The 18925-nt window shown below is 38.4% G+C and overlaps 1 protein-coding gene across 4 annotated transcripts in view; it reads right to left on the bottom strand.

Moving 5' to 3' along the window:
- The window catches only part of SCEL (sciellin), a 70686-nt gene that overhangs the window by 49490 nt on the left and 2271 nt on the right, over window positions 1–18925 (bottom strand). The window lies entirely within an intron of this gene.

The raw sequence follows: 18925 nt of genomic DNA, 5'->3' as shown, positions 1-18925 counted from the left end.
CCATGGTTACTTTTTCATAGGCTTGGTACTTAGTAGTATGAAGCTATTCTCCAAACATTGGTTCTGTTTGATAAAAGGCAGCTGTTGAAGCAGAGCAGCAGACAAGAAAATATACACATGTTATACAAATGTAACTACCACAAATCTCAGAATTAATGAATACAAGCATGCACACATTCCTAAATTTTGTACATCTCAAGTTCTGTGTCTCTTGAAGTCAAAAATCTTTACAGCAGTCCTGAAATTTTCAGATACTAATTGTTTATCTTTTTACAGTCCAGAAGAAACTTTTGTGAATACGTCTTTCCAGACACATTGAGAATTTAGTTGCCTCCCATGTGAAACAGATGTCTTTCCCCATAAGAAATGAGGAATTAGCATTAAATGGGAATTAGCTTTAACAAATCTACATGCACTTTAATTTGAAATTGACCTCTAGCTTTTATTTATAGTAACACCTGAGAGCAGGAATATCTTATTTTTGAAACATTTTTCTTTCAGAATTCAGGTGCTACGTGATATGAATTTGTTATCAATTTCCATTCAACAAGACAAGCCCCACTTGTAAATTAGATATATGCTTAACCTGTCTCACAGCACTACCTTCTTTAGCCAAAGTGTTTGGGAAACACAAATAGAGATGCAAACAATACAGTCTGGAGAAGTTAAATTTATATTTTCCTGTATGTATGGCCTTTGAACTCAGAGAAGAAACTTTGGGACAGAGCAGGCCAGTTCTGCTACCCCAAATAAGCCCAAGGCTTATTCTAAGGCAGTCCTTGCTAAGTCTTTGGTCTCTGGTGTGGTAGAGTAGACAGCCTATAGGAAGATGCATACATATGAAATTCCAACAATGGTGCTGACCTCAGCCTAGGAATGAAGCAGGCCAGCTGTCTTTTCATGACAATCACTATATTCATTGGATGGTGAATTTTTGTTGTTAGTTATGCTGATTACTTAATATTTCAAAGCTGTATAAAATAATTCAACCTTTTTTTAGACTAAAGTAAATCTGACATACTTATAAACAGTCTGTCTCATTTTCTGTGTTGTAACCACATGCAAGCATTGTTCCTAGAGAATAAAGAATATGTGATGCAGTGCTGTATATCAGGAAATGAACAGTTTCAGCATAACTATAACAGTGAAAATCACATAACTATTTTCCATGAAAAAACTTCTCATACTCTGAAGAAATTCAGCTTTCAGAAATTCAGAGGAACTCGAACTTTGCCTTTGGATCTCAGTATAGCATGTAACATGTACAAATGCAGCCATGCCCAGAGCGTGAGAGCTGTACTGCAGTCACGTTTCATTTTTCTTTCAATTCTCTAGCATAAAGTCCATATTAAATTGAAGGAAGGATAGAAGTGAAATACAGCAGAATGTAATTTCTCAGACTGTTTCAGAACTTGAATTATATTTCCCTGACTACCTTAAGAAAACATCTAAATTGAAGCACAGGGAGACAGTATTCTAGACACAAATTTTTCTGCAGTGTCAGAAAAGAGCAATGTAAAAAATACAAACAAGTTTGTATTGATAACTGATGACTATTAACTGAGTAATAATTTAATTTACCTAATCATTACACTGGATCATGTACTACTATTGATTTATCACATTTTAAGGATTTTTAAATTTTTCTTTTTAGTTCAACCAGTGAGGTGCTTTTGTGCAAACAGTAACTTGTTTCATACCTATCTATCAATAATCTACTTGTTTGAACTTAAGTAAATACTCTGCTTTTGCTTGTTCTCTCAAGAGGAAAGGAGGAAGTTCTCTGAAAAGTAGATACAAACATAACTGGCAACATCCTAGGCTTATGTAACCCCATCAAAATAATTCTGATAGCTTGATTTAGCAGAGTGTGTGGCCTGTCCTAATTTATGATAGAAAACAAGAAATATCTTAGAATTCCTCCCTACAATAAATCCTCTTTATCCTTTATTAATAACCAGCATCAGGGACACATTAGTGATCAGTAATGAGAGGCCACTATCTCTTGCAGCTTAGACTTTTGACACAGTTTGGAGGGCATTTCAAGCAGGTTCATTTTAAATACCTCATCTACAATGAAGGCTTATTGGCCATCCAAGGAATTCTCACAATGCCTGCTAAGAAACTGCCAGTAGGGGATGTTGACTTTTAAAATAGAGTAGCACTGGCAGAAAACTGAACAGAAGTATTTCACAAGTGCCATAATTTAGTTTTGAATGGCTTATTCAGTGTCATTAAAGTCAAAAGCTTATAGCACCCTACAGTGGCAATATATTACCATACTTCCCAACTCTCACAGCTTTCTGAACAAGATGATTGTGTTCATTGTTCTTAGCTTCAGCTTATTCACTTTTCTAAAAATTCTATGTCCCTTGATTGCTAGTAAAATACATTTTTCTCTGCATGATTTCCTTGTCAATTTATGTTGGTTTTCCATTTTTCAGTACAAAGCCTACTGCAAAATATTGTGCTACCTCCACATCTTTGTTAAGGTTTATAAAACAGCATAATGAAAATAGCATAGTGTAGCTTAGCTCCATTGAGGTTTTATGTATATTCACAACACAGAGTTGGGAATGAGCAGTGACTCAGAAGAAAATTTTTAGACAAATATGGTTCTGTGACTCCTCCCAAAAAGGGAAGAATACTTTACTGAATATATTTTTTCATACACTCAGTCCTCCAGAAGAAAAGTCCTGTAACACTTGAAATTTTCCAAGTAGGATAGGTTAACTGTGGTGTTATGGGTTATGAGATTCTATAACTGGTATGTCCAAAAGATTTGAAGACAGCCTAGCAAATAATGTTCAATTTTTTTCGTTTCAAGATAGGGTAAAGCTATTATTGGGCTATGGTATGTTTCATTTAAGCTATTAAATGAAACATACCATAGCCCATTATCTGGCCTGAGGGCAGGGAGAACAGCATGTTCTGTACCTGTATCACGAAAGTTGCTTTTCAAAAAGAACTGTGTGGCCTCATCCACACTCCTACTGAAAGCCATCCAGAGCTTGTAACAGGGAGATCTGTCTATGCCTAAGTCTTTTTTTCAGAGACAGATAATTGTCATGCACAGTACTGTGTCAAGGACTGTGTGTAACAATAGTGTGGAAAAACAGAGGATATTTCTCAGGTCCAGATCCTATTCCTACTAAGTTAACTAGTATGGTCCTATTAATTGGACCTGATTTCTCCAAATTTAATTGTGTTCAATAGAGGTCATGTCAAAAGATGACTAAAACTAAACACTCTGAAATATATGTACAGGTGTGGGCAGTGGATGGTGCACAGCTGCAAGGCAGCATTTAGCAGACCAACACAGTTGGGTAATGTAATCCCACAGATGTGTGTTGCACATCTGTGCCACCTGCACATTTTTCTTGCTTAGTGTAAGCTCATGTATGTACATAGACAGCAGTTCCAACTAGTTAAGTCAAAAGGGAAGGGGTCTCTTACGCAAAAAACCCAGGGCAGCAAATAGAAAAGGAAGAGATGCTCATGCATAGAGTGACACCTTCCTCTTGAAGGTGACTAACACAAGGCCTGCCCCTCCCTGAATTCCCAGTCCAGCCCTACATAAAATACACTGATGGTTGGGTCCTGTGCTATGTCTTTATACAGAGTTACTTTTCTCTCTGGTCAAAATAATTAATCAAGGGAATATATTGCCTATGGGTACACCCTTACTAAGAGGTATTTGTGACTCAGAATCAGATTATGAGTGTCTCTATGAATTCTAGCAGCATTCATGGCTGCAACACAGAGGAGAGGGAGAAATAAGAAGTGCAACTTTTTTCTATGGGCAGGTTATTCTAACCTTATGAATTCCCCCTGACGATTCTGGTCCTCATGCTCCTTGATAGACATCTTAAAAAATATATATACTAATGATCTAATGGGAGATGGAAAGCCCTTTTCTTCATGGGCTTCCTTGCTCTTACTAGGATATGAGTTTTAAAGGTAAATAAGCAATGTCCTGGGCTTCCTTGCAAAGGGCAACTACTGGCAGTGCCAAGTACCTGCAGTACTTTGTAACAACTTTCTTTCCTTTATGCTCAAAAATTAGAATTCTTCTGCCTAGTTCAGGTGCAAGGCTCATGCTGTTACAATCCAATGATTAAGATGTGCCTCTGCACAGGTTTAGGTGCAGATGAGACCATATGCCCAAGTCAGTATTACAGATTTATTTGAACAGTGAGTGTGAGGTAGAGAGATAGAAATAAATAGAAAAGAGGTGAGAGGGACAAGGGGGATGGGGGGGAAAGAAGAGAGAGAGAGAGAGATAGAGAGACATGGGAGTCCCAGGCTTGTTCAAAACTTTTCTCCACTCTACTCTAAAGGTAATCAGTCTGTATGCTCAGTCTTTCTTTTCTTTTGATTTGGTGGGTTTCATGGGTCAGTGGGTTATGAGTCAATGGTTATGATCTCCCCCTGTGAATTGTGTTTATTAGTTTTTTCTTATCTTTGGAGTTCTGCCAAATGTCCTTGTGGTCTGTAGACTCTGCATTCTTTGCGTCCACAATCAGTGATACATTTTTCTTCCCAAGCTTTGCTAACCTCCCCCTAGCCTGAGATCACTGAAGCATGTCAAGCCCTAAACTTCAGCAAGTTCTACAGACAAGTAATTTATCCTCCAACACACAGACAACAGTACCACCTTTATACAGCCCAAGTTCCAGGTATCCACAGAGACATGTCTTGGGAGTCTTGGTGGCCATTAGTGGTCGCAGATGCCATCTGTCCCATAATTGGGGTGATCCTTGTTTGACCAGTGATATGTGTATGAGCCATTGTTTCTTTTCACACAGCTTGCCATGGTGAAAACTTCTGTCCAGATCCATTAACCAGAATGTGCTGACCAGATGTTGCCTTTACCAGGTCTGGAATTAGGGCCTTCCTATCTCAATTTTGTCCCTTCTGTGCCCACTGTGTGGCTTATTTTATGGCAAGTTCTTTCTGTGGCCTAACAGTGTTTGAGACAGGCAACTGTGCTCTTTAACTCATTGACACACAACTCTCTCAAATAACAGGACCAGAAAGCAATAGCTCACCAATGGGAAGGGTCACTTAGCATATGACTAAACCCAAGTTCAAATTATTTCTTCTTTTGCTAAGAGCTTATTTTTACCAGCAGACTACCTTAACCACCAAGTTATAATTTTTTGTGTAAGGGAACACAATTACCTGGGGTTTTCTAACTCCTGAAATTTTAAATATTCAATATTTAATTGAAAGAATAATGCTACAGCCCTTTGACTATGGCAGACAAATATTGGCCTCAGTACTGTCAAAATGAATATTTAGATAATATGTATGGAATTCTCATTTTTCTTTTTATATTGTAATTTTTCAGCACTTTATCACCTGAATTATTAAAATAGGTAGACATAAGAACTATTTTTTAATATGGTGGAGCAACAGCTGTTGTGCAGAGGCAGAAGAACTTATAAACACTTTCACTAGATTAAGTTACTGTCAAAGTGAGAACAGCATTTCACAAAGTCTGGTATGAAATACCATAATGCACCAGAGATAATGTTGTGTTTTATGGATTAACTTTTGCCAGTCAAGCTATTTCCTTTAGTTATTGTAGGTTGCTGTTCCTGGGGAAGACCTTTCAACTGGATAAATTAAGGCATGCAATCTTTTTTTAACCACACCTTTCTGAATACAGGAAGGAGCGCTCTCAGAACTTTCTCATATGCATTTTTTGAATGCTAAGAAAACCTTAGTCACAATATAGACGTATTTGCAGCCCATTGTTCTCCCAAAGGGTGTGGCAAAGTTCATAAACTAAAGGAGGAAGAAAAAATGCCATAACTATTATGCAAAATGTCTCAAATTTTTCACATCTTCTAGTTGCCCCAGAAAATATCTGAGCAGTGTCTTCTGTTTATAGCAGGTGCCAGTACATTTCATGGAGGTAAAATGTTATTTGGCCTGATTTTCCCACAATTTGAATAGGTCCTGACTCTGCAAATAAGTAAAATATATTTCAGAAGTCCCCAAACATCTGGTCCATAGCATGCTAAACTTGAGTATTTTGATCTTGTACCACTGCCATTACTGCCTTAGCTACAGAACATAGTTACTAGTTTTATCAGTTACTGATAAGATCAGTTATTTGAGGAAAATTGTGCTGAAAATCTGGTGAAGTCAAATGACATCTGTGTGACACCAGATGAATGGGTGTAACCAGTTTTGTAGCTTATGTCATTGATAAATAGCTTATTTGTTAATTTGTTACCAGTTTCTGAATTAACAAAGAACATTCACATAGGTGGCTAAAGAATCAGATTGTGACCTAGAGTAGTAGAGGGAGTGTGAGAATTAGGATTAGATGGTTTTTTTCATTAAAAAGTGACTTTGTAATATCTCTATCAAATCCCCACTGAGAGAGCTCTGGGAAAGAACAAAGAGTGCAGATCTCAGGAAAGGCCATCTCTAAAATATGTTAGAAGAGGCAAAGTTTAAAAAAGAAAAGTTTTTTCTTGCTCCTTGTCTGAAATTTTCTTATAGCATTTAATTGCTCATGGGCACTGTAAATACATAGGAGACAACTCCCACAGGCTGTTCTTTTTTATGGTGCAGATAAGGAGATGTATCTGCCCCAAAGAATGATATCCATGTGGGGAAGTGCACATTACACTTGTCTGATGGACTGGTTCTCTTCTCCTCCCCCTGGTATTGTGTTTCAATTTTCTGCTAGGGCTAAACAGCTTTCTCTTGTAATTCCTTCTTTTATTATTTGGATGAAATTAGTTGACTGAGAAATCGATTGTCATTTGAAAGCCTACATGGAAATTCCATACCAATCAAAACAACCCAATGAACCAATATCCCACCTATTTAATGAAATCTTCCTTTGATGTACATTCCATACTGGTATTATCAGCTCAGGTAACTGCTGTGCATGATAGCCAAATGTTACAGATTGCAATCCTATTCTCTATCCACATCAAAGCTGAATATGGACATGGAAGAAAGGAAAGTTCCTGGAAGATGCTGGCTGTGCTATAGTTAGCACAGAACAGCTTTATTGTAAAAGAGGTGTTAGAAAATGTGTTCTAAAATCAATAACTGCAAAAATAAGACACAGACCAAAAATGTGAATCAGAAAGGATAGAGTTGAACTTAAAAAGGTGATTGAAGATGCATAATTACTTCTCCCCACACTGAACAAATGCATCAGCTAAGACTGTCTTAGTGTGGTGAAAGGAGGTGTAAGTGTAAAAACATCACAAACAGTATGAGAAAGGTTTATTTCAATTCCCCCCCCAGTACAAGAGCTATTTGAAGAGAAGAGAAGAGAAGAGAAGAGAAGAGAAGAGAAGAAAGAGACGAAAGAGAAGAGAAGAGACGAGAAAGAGAGAAGAGTACGAGAAGAGAAGAGAGAGAGACCGACCGATAGCTCCGCGCATCGACCGCGCCTATCCTCGACAGCATGAGCTAGTCAGCGCACTAAACGATCTCGCCAGAAGCGACACGAGCCGCGCCATACTGCGACGCTCGCCGCTGCTCGCGCTAGCGCTCGCGCGCGGCCCGCCGAACGAATCCCAAGAAACAGGCCCCGAAACTGACCAGGCCAAGGAACCAGGCCCAAAGGAGAGTGTTTCCTTCTATATGTAGGATGGGATGTAAGCTGTCCTTGCTGCAGGAAGACGTATCTCCAATAGTTTATGAAATGCAAGTTTATTTATACTCATGCCTGCCTGTACTTGTGCATGTGTGTGTGTGTGTGTGTATGCAAGTATGTACTTATTTAGGCACGTGTGTGTACCCATTTGTCAAATAGCTGAATGAGACACAAGCTTGAGGAAGAGAAAAACAATGATGGTTACTAAATAAACAGAAATTTCATTGGGCTAAAGAGGAGCCTGAGAAGCAAATTGATAGAGACTCTAAGGACACTTAAATGACTCTAAGGACACTTAAACAACTTAAATGCTATCCCTGTACTTTCACTCTTTCCTGAACTCCTGAATTTTGCTTTTGGCAACTGTTGGAGACAGTACACGGGGCTGACCAAGGAGTGCCACAGTCACGTTATGCCCCTATGGTCAAAATTTGTATAACGCACATAACTCAAATTGCATTAAAATTCTTCCCTAACTCTTTGATGATAACGCAAACAACTGGCAATACAATCTAAGTGATACCATTTTTCTGTGGAATGTTGATGCGTCAGGTATTTAAATAAGCCTTAGTGAAGGGCTTGTCATTCAGCCCCTCAACTGAGAGTCATACAGCATTGTCACTTTATTTCTTCAGATTTTCTTCTCTGCTTACATGACAAATGTAATGTGGAAAGTATGCAAATATGTAAACATGGAGAGAATTTTACTTTGTTCGTACATGTTTAAGACCCTTTCTTTACTAATAAATACCTTTGCAATCCAGTAAAAATTTTCACCTGTTCAAATAACAGAAAAAATAGCAAAGCAGATTTATGTAGCTCATCTGCAGGAATAAAATTGAAAATGGTATCATGGAAATGGCTTCAGCCCTCCACATTCCCCTTCCCTGGAAAAGAATTCAGCTGGCTTGTTCTCCCTTATTCACAGAATTAGAAAGTTTAGTAGCATTTCCAAGCATCTTCCAAGGAACAAACTTCAGCAGCAGATTTCAATCACAAACTGTGTGAAGGAGAGGAGAATATATTTTCTTAATCAACACAAGTGCAAACAGGGCCTTATGAGCTGGGAAGCTGAAGGAATAACTGAGCTTTCTTCTTGCCTTTTCAAGATACTTGTCCTTTGATATAAACTGGCCAATAGACTGGTATCAAAGTCAGTACATTTTAAATATCAATTTTTCCTTCCCTTTCATTTTGAGTAAATTATATTCTTCTAAAAGTATTTTCCAAATTGTGAGTACTTTGGAAAGAATGTTGGCAGAAAAAAAACTTTCACATGAGTTTTAATGCTCAGTGCATGAAAGAGAATTGAAGCTTTTTTAATTTGTTTTTGTTGCTGTTGTTAAATGAAATTAAAACAAGGCTGGGCTTTGAAATTGGATGATTTTTAGATAATTTGAGTGATATTACAAGGGAAAGAATCAAAACAGAATTATTATAATTATCTGGATGTAATCACAGGGGCCCAGATAAGTTCCTCAGTTTCCAGATCCTGCCACAGTGCAGTAAGAGCATAATGTGAAGAACCCAGTAATTTCAGGTGTGGGCTTCTCTGGATCTCTCTCTCCATTAGCTCATCTTCTCTGGATCTCCCAGGCTATTAGCCTGAGAGAACTAAATGCCAATTAATGTGTAAGTAAAGAATTTGAATTCTACTCAATGAAGGAGACGCCAGAGTAGTGACATCAATTTTCAAACACTTGTTTCCTCGGAGCTGGGCGAGACTTCCATCACAGGCCCTATTTAGCAAAAAAAGCTAGGCTACATCAAAAGCTAGGCTCCTATCTCTAAATTTATCTCTCAAGACACCCCTAATGTAATCTCACACAAAAGCAGATGAAAGTAGGTCAGAGGATTGGGCTGTGAAAGTTACTATTTCTCTCCACTGTTTTGAAAGGAAGCCTAAAAATGACAAGTCAGATGTAGGCACCTGCACTGTAGACACTGTAGGTATCTATACATGTCAAATGAATTCCTTGTAGTGGCAGAATTTTAAAAACTTTTTTTTCTCTTGCAGAAAGCACTGGCTTTTTGTCATATTAAAAGGAAAAGTAAACAAGGATGCAGGGTTTTTTTTTCTCTCTGTCTGAACAAAATTCAAGCTTATTCTCAACAGCACTGCATCTATAAAAATGTGCTCCCCTTCTGCACTGTGGCCCCTCACACACAAAAAATGTGTCTAGAGAACTATAATCTGGCCATGTAGGAGTCTGACACACAAAGAAATTGTAAGATGAGAGAAAAGAGAAGAGAGAAAAACAAACAAGCAAAAAAGTGCTTTCCTGACAGTTTCATCCCTTTCACTCACAGATACTAAAGAAATATTACTTTTATTCTTAGAAAGAATATGTCAGGTTTTTCTGCATTTGACTCCTCTAGCTATAGCAACAGTAATACTTGAATTTTGGTATTTAAGTGCTTTACTGGTAGGTGTCAATAGTCACTGTGTTCACATCCCTGATCTTCAGATAGAACAGTATAAATGAGTTTTGGCATTTTCTACAAATTTGTGAATAGAACCTCATAGCATTGTACATAATCATAATCTTTGAATGCTAATTTTTTTCTTAGTTTTCTTAGTATAATTTTGAAATGAGCAATTCTGCTTCAGAATATTTGAGACTTCTAAACTCACAGTGTTGAACTCATTTTAGGTTGAAGCAGAGAGCTCCAAGCCAGTGAGCTTTGTTGTAACTTAATTATATGGCCAAGCTGGGTGTGTGAAAATATCCAGTGCGCACTGGAGAATAAATTGCTGGGTTTGGTTTTTCTTGATTTACAAGTTGCTATAAGTGGCGCATGTTCCCAGGGAGTGGTGAAAAGTAGGGGTGTGTAAAACAGGTTTAAGAACATTTTAAAGAAACACTGTCAGGTTTGAAACATAGTAGATTTGGTGTATATCCTCCCTTCTTCCAAATAACATTTTCTGTTTCTGTGGTTACAAACAGCTGAGCTGCACGCTGACTCTCCATTTCAGCAATTCCACAAAATCTAGTGTAGCAGTTTTGTGTCACGCTGTTGCTTTCCCTTTTTTTCTTTATTTTTGCCACCAGAGAGGAAATGAAACTGCCAGAATTGCTGTTCTCTGCGCTTCTTGGAGAGCTCAATACATATGCTATTGAGTTCAGCCAGTAAAATCTTGTGGTTTTCTGTAAAACATAGCTGTGGTGAGGATAAGCAGCTTCTGGACCAAACAATTTCTCTGCTCAGAGTTGTACAATAGTTATTTGATAGTGTTGCTGGGGCCACCACTTCAAGGTCTGAAACTCCCCAGTACAAAATCTGGGCTGCAAGTTCCCAGGAACCTTGGAAAAGTCATATGATTTTGAACCCAAATCTTTTTTGTTTTTCAGAAGTTTTGCATGGAGAATGGACACAATTTTTAGTCTTTTATACACATTTCACTGATTTTGAGCCCTTGAAGACCTAGTGGGTATTTTCTGTCTTCTGGAAATCCTTCTGGATCTAAGGATAATTCCAATTGAAAATAAGAGTAAATTTTCTTGAACAGATTTCACAAGAGATTTCTGGAATATCCACTTCAATAGCTTGTTTAATGTAGGAGAATAGAATCAGCTGAGCAGAGTGTATCTACAAAATTCTGTACATACAAAAAACAATTTGCCATTATTGCAAACAACACTGAAGCCTTTGTTTGGAAGGATTCAAGGTTATTCTCTAGGCATCATTTTGAACCACTTTTTCTGTTAATTTTATTTCTCTCTCCTGTGGCATTGTACTTTAGTACCTACAGTGTTATTCAAAATTCTATAAAATAAAAACATTCAATACCAGAAGGTCCAGGAGAATAATAGAATATCCTGAGCTGGAAGGGATGCACAGGATCATTGAGTCCAACTCCTGGCCCTGCATGGGACATCCTGAAGAACCACACCCCATGACTGAGATCACTGTCCAAACACTTCTTGAACTCTGGCAGGCTTTGTGTCATGACCTCTTCCCAGGAAACCTGTTCAGTATTTAGTTATTTGAGTAAATACATCTTTTAAATTCCCCCTTCCAAACGTAATAAGGGAGCATGCTCACAAATCACTGTCTGCCAGAACAACACTTAGTCCGTGAAAAGGGGAGAGTGGAGTTGTGACTTGCAAGTGCCACTGTTTGGAAGACACAAAGCAAAGGGAGACTGAAATTTGGAAGCAGGTATCAAAGTAACTGAAGAGGATTTGAAATAAGAATGAAGGAATAATATGTCAAAGGAAAAATGGAAGTAAGCAAAAAAGGATCTCAAAGGTCAAAGATCAGTCTGATTTCATAAACTGACAATGCAAATCCTCCATGGCAGTGTTCATTAAAGGTTTCAAGAACAGTATCCTTGTAAATGAAGATTAATGTATCCTTCTGTTTTAAGCAATGGCAGAGATGTTTGTGTAAAAACTAAAAAATCCTTTGCCTGGAAATTGTACACTTTAGAAAAACCGCAATCAAATGAAGAGAGACAGGATGAGCAGTGGTGTTGCATGAGAACTATGTCACAAACAATGCATGGTATGTCAGCTATTCCATCCACATGGCTTGTATTTGAAACAGATTAATATCTGAATTATGCCGCAGAAAGAGCAAATAAAGGCAAACAGAGAGGATGAGGAAAGAGGGTTGATGAGTTGCAAACAAGGGAACCAAACAATTTGAAGACAATGCCTCAAACAAGCAATACTCAGAACTTTGGACATGAGGGCAAGGGCAATTATAGCCTCTCAATAAAATTTTTTCTCAGGGTTTTGCAAGGTAAGCCTCCTAAACAGCCAAAGGTACCACTGCAGGGACTGCATGTCCAGGAAACACCACAGAGATTGTCATGAACCAGTATCTCTATCATTTATCTAACTGTACCGTGCAGTGATCCAGTAAATGGGTGTTGACAATAGGTTTTGCAGTGAACAGCAAGGGTGTGGTTTCTTTATCAGTTTAAACTGATCTAGTACCATATTCCCACCAAAAGTAAAAGTTGTGCCTGGCCTGTCCTGCCTTTGGCTGTGCTCACCAACTAGTCCCTTGGATTGCCTTGGTCAGATCACCAAAGATCAAGATTTAATTCTCTGCAAGTCTCATAATCAAAAGGACTGAAGCAAAGTATGTGGAGAAAAAAGTATTCCAGGTAGGCCAAGTCTGTTCCATTGCCGGAGTGTGTTTGGGTGGTTTACATCAGTCAGGAAGCCAGTTCTTTCAAGTTAGCACCTTAACTTAGTAACAACTGGAACAAAAAAACCCTCAAAACCAATATTTTAACCTCTCTAAATTCAGTCTTATTGTTATGAGTGATTGTTATTAGTAATTTCCCAGCCCTAACAGCTACAGTGTTTTTAATACAAGAGGTGTCCCACAGGATACCAATTGAAAGGATTTTCTAGCACATAGAAGGAACGTCTATAGCCTTTCTGAGGGTGTCCAAAGTTTCTTGAAGTACTGCATTAGCTTTTCTCTCATCTACAAATCACATTTTTTTCAGATCTCTACATGCATGTGTATGGGAAAGGTTAGTAAAAGCATAATTTGGTATATATGGGTAATTAGCCAATTATTACCAATTCATGTCCTTTTCCATATGGAGTAACTTTGTCTGATATCAACACTTTTTTCATATTAGTGGTGTTTCATATCTTTCAGGCACTTCTGGGAAGGGAAAAATTTGAGGATGGGATTTGATTGACAGAAACTATTGTCACTTGAGGTTTAAAAGAAGCTGTCTGACCTCCAAAGTAGTGAAATGTGCTCCAGTACTTTAATCATCACCACACTGGACTCACTCCAGTGAACCATGTCATTTTTGTACTGGGTAATCCAATACTGGGCAAAGTACTCCAGATATGGCCTTACCAATGTTGAAGAGAAAAAGGATCCTCTTCCTCATCCTGCTGGCAATGCTCTTACAAATGCAGCCTAGGAAGCTGCTGCCCTTTTTTGCCATGAAGAGTGTGTTGGCAGCTCATGGTCATCTAGTTTTCCATTTCCTGAAAACTTTCATTTCAAGGACCTTTTAAGCAAAGCAACTTTCCAGCCAGTGTGTCCCCAGCATGTACTGGTGCTTGGGGTTTTTCCTCCACAGATATAAGGGCTTGCCTTTACCCTTGCTGAAGCTGAGATTCCTCTCTGCCCTGCTCTCCAGCTTGTTTCAGTCGCTCTGAATGGCAGCACAACCATTGGCACACCGGCCAGCCTGCCCAGTTTGTACCAGCCGAGAACCTGCTGCAGGTGCACTGGGCCCCTTCATCCTGATCACTCATAAATGGAGAGCAGTAATCAGCCCCAGCTCTAAGCCCTGGCATACAGCACTAGTGGCTTTACCTGATTAGATTTAACGTTCTAAAGCACAGACCATCCTGCTTCTTGTGATGAAAGCCAATTTCTTTTTTCCCTAAGCAGCATGTATGCCATATAAATTGCTACTACCCCAAAGGGAAGACCAAGTCAGAATTAATAACTTTGAAAAGAAGCCCGTGCTTTCTCTCTTTAATTATATAGATTTTCTTTTCATGTGACAGCATTAACCTGCTTCCTTCCTCATTTTGCCCCATTCTTGGCACATCCCATCTCTGACAACCATGCAGAAAAAAATTAAGGGCTTCCTTGAACGCTTCATTTAATAACAAACAAGAAGGAAGGAGGTAATCACCCATACATTGGCAACTCTGTAATTATAAAGTCAATGAAATGTAAACCATCTTCACTACTGCCTTCTAAATAATTTCTTGTAATTACTAAAATGTACTTATTTATTTTCATTCTTCTGTTATGACAGAAATTACTATTAAAAAGTTTGCAAAAAGAAAGAATATTAGAAGCCTAAAATCCAAAATTCACACAGAGGAAGATGTTTAAATGTAAGCATAAATTTGTATAAGAAGCGAAGGAGATGAACATAATAAATAGGCATGTTTTATTGCAGTATTTCCACTGAGGTATTTAATCACTTGCAGTTTTGTGTAAGTACAAGAGAAGTTGTTCCATGACGAAGATCCAAGTTAATCTGAGTACAGACCTACTGTATCTCATTAGCAGTAGTACTATGGAAGGTAAAATAAACAACTGCTTTGATTTATCAACAAGGTACAGAATATGCATTCAGGTAAATATATGACCACACACTACAAGCAGACTTCATAGATAGTATGCAAATGAGTGAAACTTTAAGTACTAATTTATTTACTAGTTTTAATTCCACAGTAAATTTAATGAATGTATAATATAAATATTAGTTTACTGAGTTTAAATATGGTCATGTACAAAATTAAGTTCCATATGGTAAGCTTTCTCTACAGTTGTCCTGAAAAGCGTGCCATCATACAATTGGGAGGAGTCTCAATTCTTGCTCCTGGGACATTCATGCCGTCTCAGATCCCAAGGTGGCCACATGTCCCTTGCATTACTTTCTCATCAATTTGTAGTTAATGGAGTGGTCCTTAGTCAATACCTTGAGGAAATGGTGGTGAACACTTACCTGTCTCCAGTTTCAGATTGCTAGAGCTCAGAATAAGGTTCCTGCAAGCCAGATGCAAGACATTCTCTGCCCTCAGTAATTCTGCACTGACCACTCCTGGGTGATTGCACAAAGGGAAAGGGAATTTCAAGTGCCTCCATAATCAGGGATCTCTGGCTCCATGCATTATTTAAGGCAGGCAGAGATGGCCTGACTCAGGTTTGAGTGTAAAGTGGCAGACAAGTCATTGGTGTGGTGAGGTCACATATCCTCTGGTTATGTCTGACCTCCCTCGAACTTCTTTAATTTTATTGTTGAGACCTTTGAAAGCTCTACCCATAAATTCAGGGAGAAAGTTGAGATTAAGACCAAGAAAAGTGCAAGTTCTGAAATTGTCACAAAGCAGCACCAAACACAAATATTACATTACTCCCTTGTAGCAGACACACGGAAATATCTGCTCACCTCTCTCAGTGGATAGTGATTTTCAGGAAACATACCTAGGCATGTCCAGGTGTTAATTGTTACAGGTCTTGGACTGGGATGTGCCCCAGCTATTGTTGCCCCTGCCTCCCAGCCCCATGCAGTGCCTTCAAGTCACAGCAGCCATTCCATTTTTTTACACTGAAGCTTCAAAGAAGGATCAGACTTGAGAGCTTCTGCCATAGCTCAGTATCACTCAGTGCAATAGACAGAAAAATCTGTGAAGGGTTTATTCATTATTTTTGGCATCACAAGATGAATTTTCAGGGGCTGCTCAAGCTGCATGGACAGATGTATTACTTTAATGTTAGAGGAAGAGCAGTGCCCTGCAAGTCCTTGCACCTTCCTCTGAAGCATCTCCCTCCAGGCTCTGTCAGAAACAAATTACTGCCCTGGATGGTGGGTAGGTCTAATCTAATGTGTTCATGCCTCTCTAAAGGAAAACATTAAAAGCAGAAGGACACTTCTTCCTACCACCCTGTGAAACAAAAAAGAGCAATTCAAAAGATGATATTGCCATTGAAATGCTACAAATATTGAAGCAGGGTTACCCCTCATTTTTAAGTGAGATAATTTATTTAATTGATTTAATTTTCTACACTCTTTCTCAAAAAAAATCAAACCATATTTTCATCCAAATACTCATTAGTGCAAAGACCACAGGACAGGACTATATAGACAAGTCTGGAAAGGAGACATAGTGCTAATTTAATTTAATCATCTATTAAGTATTTACATAAATACAGTCCTCTAAGGAAATAAGCCTTTATTTTGCCAAGAGCAGTTCCTTGAAAGATGATATGGCAAGAAACTCTAAACATATTATTACAAAAGATTATTTAGGAGTAAAAGTACTAATTTTAATTATATTGGATAATACTGAGGCTTCCCATTCTTTCAAAAATTAATTTATTCTGCTTGCACCAGTTGATAGTTGCTTTCAGACACAGGCAGTAGGTTTTTCTCCTGTAACAAAGTCGTATATTTCATCCCCTTGGAAAGACACACCATCTCTGAAATAATACAAGACTCAGATAGTCTTCACCTGACTGGGCAACGGTAGAGAATAAAACAGCCCCTCACCTTCCTATGATCCAAGACAAGAACAGCTGCTTCCAGAGGGGTGGGGCTTTCTCAAAGACCCCACATACAGACCCTGCCTTCTTCAAGGGCTGCCTTCTCTACTGCAGTCACATCCACAGCAATTCCTTCCCTACTTTACATTTCTTACCAGACCACTCAAGGACTCAAACCAAAGCAAACCTATGCTTCAATGCAGGAAACTTTCTTTCAGGACTGAGGAGCTCAGGTAGCAACAGTATAATACAATAGTACTGTTCACTTTCACCTCCCCACGTATTCTCCATTAAAAGTACTATCTAATTAATATTATTTCACCAATATGGAGAAAATAAATGACTGTAAATAAATTTTGATTTTGCTATTCAAGCAAGAGGGTTGCATAACAGAAACTGGTGTAAACTTGAATGATTCTGTAGCTCAGAGTTCACCGCAAGGTTCACAGTGGTAAAAAAGATACAGTATTTTAACAAGGAGGCTCTGCTAGAAAAATGCTGACCTATACAGTCCTATGCACTTAGTCTTTTAAAAGATTAAACAAGTTGTTCTGTAAAATGAAATTTAAATCTAAAACTGGAACTGTAAAAAAACCTCAGCCTGCCTGTTGCCTCTACCCAGGAAAATGTAAATTCTGTAGGAAGACCACTGTATTTGGAGTTCCCTACTGACATACATATATGCCTCTGTAGAGGTATCTGCATGGCTTGAAGCAAATAGCTTGGTGTCTGCCTCAAGTCTAAACTGTGAGAGGGCTTTCAAGATGACCTAAAAAGAGTTTGATGCACTGCAGGTTTTCAGGGTGGCTTAGTGCAGCAGTCCGTGCTGAGCACATAATACACCAGAGGAGACGCAGAAACTTTATTATAAAACAAATGTTATTACAGCTGGTGTAGTACAAAGGGGGTTCTCTTGTTTTATTTAGAGTTTATGACATGTTTCATTTGTGATTGGTACCCTGCTTTTACCCAGGAAAATGTGGCCACAGCCGTGCTGCCTCCTACCTGTTAAACCTGAGGTTACTATGTTCATAAACCAAGGACATGGCAGTTTCTTAGTCTGGGCATTAACTCATCCATATTTTGCACACATTCAAAGAGAAAGCACAAGGGAAAAGCAGGAGCTCAAGCTGTTTTCCTAAAGAAAATGTTCAAACTACAAATTGTGGAATAGGAGGTTTCATCTTCCCACACGCCAGACACCAGGAGAAATAACCATCCTGTGTTTTTCAGATGGTGCCTGTGGTACAGCTAAGAGTTATTTAGCTATTTTGTTTTTTAAAACCATATATACCATAAAATTCTTTCTTGGAACCTGAAAATGATTTAAAACATCACTTGTCCTGTCTGTGTATGCTTGCATCTGTCCATAAGCCTCCTGCTACATTTGACAAAGTAAATCCACAAGTTGTGTCTTCAACTCTTTTCAACCTCCTGAAAAAAACACAGATTTCATAGTGTATCACAAAATCTCTCCTTTTTTTTCATTCTGCAACACCATCAAGTTTTGGAATCCTCCATTTGTGTTACTAAAAAGTTATGCTTGTTTTAAATTGTGAAAGGTGCTTTACACTCTGAACATTTGGGGAAAGACTATCCAGATGAGCCCAGCTCAGAGCTTCCAGGTGTCTTTCTAGTCTGCATCCTGAGCATGCACATTTGCCTGTGAGCATAATGAATATCTCTCAATTACTGTGGTCTTTTTATTCACATGCATTCATCTGTTTTCAGTTAACAAGAGAACTATCACCAAAAAATGCATCCACAAGAGGGAATCTAAGAGATAAACCAAATAACTGACACTCCTGTTTCTGCGCAGATCGTGCAGCAAAGACCATATAGACACATGACAGATTTTATTCCGGGAACAGGTGCTTCTTATAAAAGTGATATTTAATCTTACACTTGCTTATTTGTACTGCAGATTCCCTGAAAACAGAGAGCGACGCCGAATTGCCGTTCTGGGTTCTAGAACATACGTACAGCTTGGTGCAATGTGCACTTTGAGCACTAGGTGGGAACAGAGCAATGAAAATGAGACCCGTTAGCAACCCTTCAGCACAACAAATGGAAGAGCTTTTCTCAGCAAACGTGACAGATCCCAGAAGGGAGGAATTGCAGCTAAAATCCACTTCATTTTGTTGGGGGGCTTCTATCATTCTATCTCCTTTCACACACGAATAAGAGAAAATATTATCCTTAGTCTTCTTAAAATTGATTTTTAATTTTCTTGCTTTAAATTTTGGGATACCTTTTTTAGAGTGCTCAGATACATTTCTGTTGGCTATTCTT

This window comes from Serinus canaria, chromosome 1 (genome assembly GCF_022539315.1).
Source record: "Serinus canaria isolate serCan28SL12 chromosome 1, serCan2020, whole genome shotgun sequence".
Classification (NCBI taxonomy): domain Eukaryota; kingdom Metazoa; phylum Chordata; class Aves; order Passeriformes; family Fringillidae; genus Serinus; species Serinus canaria.
Note: the sequence above shows the minus strand (reverse complement) of the source record. Positions and strands in the feature narration are given on the sequence as shown.